We start from the raw sequence: 4958 nt of genomic DNA on the forward strand, positions 1-4958 counted from the left end.
CCGGCCTCCCTGCGTGCGCGGGGGCGATCGACGGAGAYGCGCTCGCTTCCTTGCGCGATGGAGTTATCCTTCTCTCAGTAAATAAACGTCCGCGCGTGCACTTGCTGCTTGTATCTGGAAAGGAGATGGAGCGTGCCGAGCTCTTTCAATTTTTCATCCTCCTTGAGGGAAAAGGTCTTAGGAAGAAAAACATAAAAAATTAAAAAAAAAAGAGAGAGAGGGAGCGTTAAAAACCTTACCTAGCACCTTTTGCAGCATAATCCATCCAATTATTTTCATTCCTATCCCCTTTTTTAATTCAAAAACTTCCTGTAAATGTAGGTCCCGGTTCAGCAAGGCATTAAGACACATTTTTAACGTTACGAGCACTACCAAAGTACCTTAACTCTAAACCGCACCGCACGGGAAGCACACTAATCATCTTTCCCATCTTGAACTAAAGATATAACATTTTATCTAGGACCCAAAGTGTGTCTATAAATATCAGCCCATCTCGTAGGAAGGCAAGTGCTGGGCCCATTACAGAAATGGGCAGAGTAAATCACGGCGCTGGCTGGTGACTTGTGCATGGTTAATCTTTGTAACGGGAAGGATCTGGACCAAAAGCCCGGTTTTTACGAGGGGGCTCTTTGTAAAACAAAACGGGGAAAGACCTCGTTCTCTGCCGCTCCGCCGGCGGCGACCGCGGTGAAGGGCAGCGGGTGAGAAAGCCTGTAAGGCAACAAAAAAGACTGGCGTTGTAAGGCGCGACCGCTCTTCTCCGAAGAGAGCGTTGCGCTCCCTCGGCGAGGCCCGCGGCGGATGCTCGCCGGCAAGCGCCGCTCCCGGGGACGCGCCGACGTCTCCGGCGCCGCTGCCGAGGACGGTTGCGGGCCGCGAGGTGCAGCGGACCGCGCTGTGCGTTGTTAGAGTAATTTGTTGTGGTGGTTAGCAAGCGAAAACAGCCAGGCTCGTTTCTGCTCTGCTGGAGACACAGGAAAGGGGGGGCAAAAAAAAAAAAAAAAAAGAGGAATAAATTCCATTTGAGGTAATTTTGCTCCTAATTATGGAGCAAAGACCCCCCTCCGCCCCACACACCCYCGCGTCCCAACGCACGGCGCGGTGCAAAAAACACGTGCAGCCTTCGCCGGCAAGGGCAGCCCTCCCTGCCGGGCGGGCAGCTCGCGGGCGAGCCTCGCCGGGGAAGGACCACGAAACGCGCCGCGCTTCCTTCTCTCCTTCTCCGTGCCCCGGGGGAAGGGAGAGGCCGGAAAGCTCGCCTTCGCTTGGGCTGCTGATTGCTGTCCCCCTCAAAATGCAAAATGCAAAAAAAAAAAAAAAAAAAAAAACATAAAATCCTGGTTGCTCTTAGGAATGAAATGGAGATTTCTCCTGCTAATTATAAAAATGCCAGGGAAAAACGTGCACGATATGATTTCTTACATTGAACAAGTTTTATAGCAGAGAGGACTTTTAGTGGCACTATTTGCATCCTGGCCTTTTGCCAGCTTGCTGTCATTAAATCTGCCGATCTTAAGTATCAGCTGCACTTATTCAAACGGGCTATAAATAAGACTCTGAGGCCTATTAAAGGAGCCTGCTACCCCGGGCTGTTTGTCAGGCCTGCGGACAGACCGGCGYGGCGAGCGCTTGCGGGAACTTCCCCGCATCGCCTGGCGCTCGGCGCTTCCCGGGACAGGGCTCCTGCCTCTCCTAAGTCCGTGGATTTATCTTTTACTCTGCAAGACACAGGGGACTTTTTCATTTAAAAAAAAGAAAGAACTTATTTTCTATTAGCAACAAATGGTGTTTGTTCATTTGAGAGTCTTTGACCTTTGCCTAGCTATAACGGTTGCAAACGGATGGGAGCGTGGGGAGAGGCTAAGAAACAGAGCCGGGAGGTTATATCAGACCAGAAGGTGCTTTAACGTAAAATATGACATAAGTCACCRTGCTCAGGACACCGATACGCTATTAGTCACACTCACCCTCAAGAGCGCAACCTCTCCGAGCTCTGCTCTCGGCCGTGCAGCCCAAGGCCACGGCGTGCCGACGTCCCGCGCCGCAGAGCAACGTGCGCCGGGCGCCGCGGCCGGCCAGCGGCGCCCGTGAAAAATTGCTGGCGCTACTAACCTGTGGTTAATGACCCATGGTTAAGAAATGACTAAGATGCAGGAATTAAATTTACCATCAACTGCTTTTTTTTTTCTTTCCCCCTTGAAACCTTGAAATCAAAGTTCCTAATCACAAAAGTCCGTGAAGGTATTCGCTTACAGGCAGCRCACGTGACTGCAGTCAGCCGCAATATCGAAGTACGTCCCTGTCTCGGTGCCAGGTGTGGCACAGGGCTGCTTCAGTGACAGGGCAAATCGATGACACAATCAGAGGAGAGCTCACCGGTGTTGCCAGGTTTATTTTTGTAAGTGCAAACTAATGAAATTTGGAGGTTTTAATAAAGCAAAAGAGCTACAGTGGGAAAAGGAAATTCATAGCTAGACCAAACACCAAATCGCATTAAGAAAGCCAGCAATTCAGACGTCTTCCCAGAAGAGGCTCCGCGYTTGCACGGTGGGGCCGCGTGAAGAAAGCTTCCTCCGGCCCGCGCAGCTGCACCGACCCTCTCTCTCTGCACGTGCGATCCCAAACCAGCCCCGAGCTCAGCAGCCGCAGAAGCGGAGGCGTTAACCCATTCGTGAGGTGTACAGTTAGCTTCCCGTAGGGCAATTTTTTCCAGCTAGGTACAGAAAACAGCACTCGGGGGCTGTTTCGAAGCGCTGACGCCCGTGATCTCCAAGCAAAGCTCATGACTGCTGGACAAGACGAGTGGCATGTTCAGCGCAGCCTCCTTGGGTCATTACCTGTTCTCCCAGGGCCCTGTTCTACCTCCACCCCTGCCACCATGGCCAGGCTGCAGCCTTGCTTGGGCCTTCATAGCTACTCTCCAGCATCTTTTTAACTTGCATTTTTAATTGCTGTCTAATCAAGGAGGATTATTTTGAATCACACAAATGCACCTCACATAAGAACACTGTAAGCCTGGTTGAAGGTYGAGGGATGATGAAAGTACTGCATGAACTGGAAAACTGGAAGGACCACAAATTTATTTTGTCCTCAGTCTCCAGCTCTTCTGGAGTCCTCCAGGTCCCTTTGGACCAACCTTGTGTCCTCATGTTCCTGCCCCATCCAGACTCCGTGGGGAGGTATACCGACTTTCTGTGCTCCATGTCTTGCTTTCCATGGGAAAGAAACCCAGGCAGGGCAGCAGGATGCTATCGTTTGCCCTGACAAAGTTCCCATCCCTGCACAACCCAAGGAGCAAGGCTGTGAGCAGGCTGTGCTTGCTGTAGAGAGACCCCACAGACACCGCGTGGTGTGTCACYTCTGTGTTCGAACGTGAGAAAATTGCTGAGAGGGGGCTGTGATGATACTTGTGTTAGCGTGAGTAACGCTCTGTTAATAGAGACCATTTATCCCTTTCTCATTCCCCAACTCCTTGGCCAAGGGGGAATTTCACTCATCATATTCTGAATTTTAAAAGATAGCTGAGAAATTGTTTAAAAGGCAGCAAAAGGGAAGGAAAAGTAACCATAAASCCACACCAGAGGCATTCCAAAAATGAAGACAAGAATCCGAGGAGAGAGCTATTCAAAGAAAATGACAATCTTGAACATTTCCCAACAGCAGGGATACATAATTTGGAGCAACCTGGAGGCATTTTGTAGCTTGTTTATTTTACAGACTTTACGTTCTCTTCTCTTGTACTTCTCTGCTCCCAGATTTGCCCCAAAATATTCAGCTGGATTAAAAAAGATGGAGGGGTCTATTTTCAATAGCAGGGACAGGCACATCCCCGGTCACTGAGCCCAGAAAAGGGCTGATCTGGAGAACAGCTGTGTTTTCGTTCTGCTTTGAAATGATTTCCTAACCATAATTCATTAACATGCATCACCTGTAAATAAAATCATCCAGACAGAAGACTTTTGAAAATCATCAGAAGTCTCTGTTCTAGCATTCAGTCGCAAACTGTTTAGGACCTTCAGTAACAGAATTTTTTCACTTTCCAATAGTGCCAGTTAAAATGAGCACAAGCATGTTATGAGGTCAGCACAGCTTGGCCTTGACTGGATTCAAGCCAACATAACCTTGAAGCACATGCCAAATGTAGGAGATGCGAAGGTGAAATGAAACCTTCAAATCCCAAGCGACAAATGAAGCCGTAACCCAAGCAGGTTGTCCAGCCCAGTCTCGGAGGAGCTATGCACGGCTTCCCTAAGCTCAGCGCCTCCTTCCTCTGCRCCCAGTCCCCGTCACTGGGGTTTGCAAAACCCCTGGAAATCCCCTAGGGGTAAAAAAAAAAAAAAGCAAGATACAGTGTTCCCCAAATGTGATACGCTTGTGGCACTCCAACAGAAATGCCTGCCTGGCACTTGGCCTGTGGCTAGCAGGTCAGGCTGAACAAGGCTGCACTTGTGAACTGACAGCCTGAAGAATTCAGGAGCCACGAGCAGACAAGATTGGCAACAGTCTGAAGCTGATGTAARAGTCTTTTGAGCCATTTTGGCTTTTTTGAGCCATTCCACATCCAATGGCACAATGACCCTGAAATGCATTRGGGTTGCAAACTGCGATGGGTGGGCTGAGGTTTTCCCTTTTGTTTTGTTTCTCCTGGTTGCTGTCAGAAGGGATCTGGTATCTGAGCTGGTGGTGTTTCTGGAAGGAAGGACACTTGGACTGGACAGACAGGAACAGGCACTGGAGAGCACGAAGAAACAAAGAAATTATTTGGCATCCATCACCATCCTCACCCAAGGAAGAAAATCAAGATGCTGAGAACAGAATTAATGAACACACCAAGGGATGTGAGGAGAAGAACTTTAATTGCCTCTACAGCAATGCAGAGAGTCTGAGCAATAAAAAAGAATTGGAACAACTAATTTATGAGTACAAATTCTACCTGGAGAGCATGACTTAAACTTGGG

Source organism: Rhea americana, unplaced genomic scaffold, assembly GCF_003343005.1.
Source record: "Rhea americana isolate MKP2758 unplaced genomic scaffold, rheAme1 scaffold_4, whole genome shotgun sequence".
Taxonomy (NCBI): Eukaryota; Metazoa; Chordata; class Aves; order Rheiformes; family Rheidae; genus Rhea; species Rhea americana.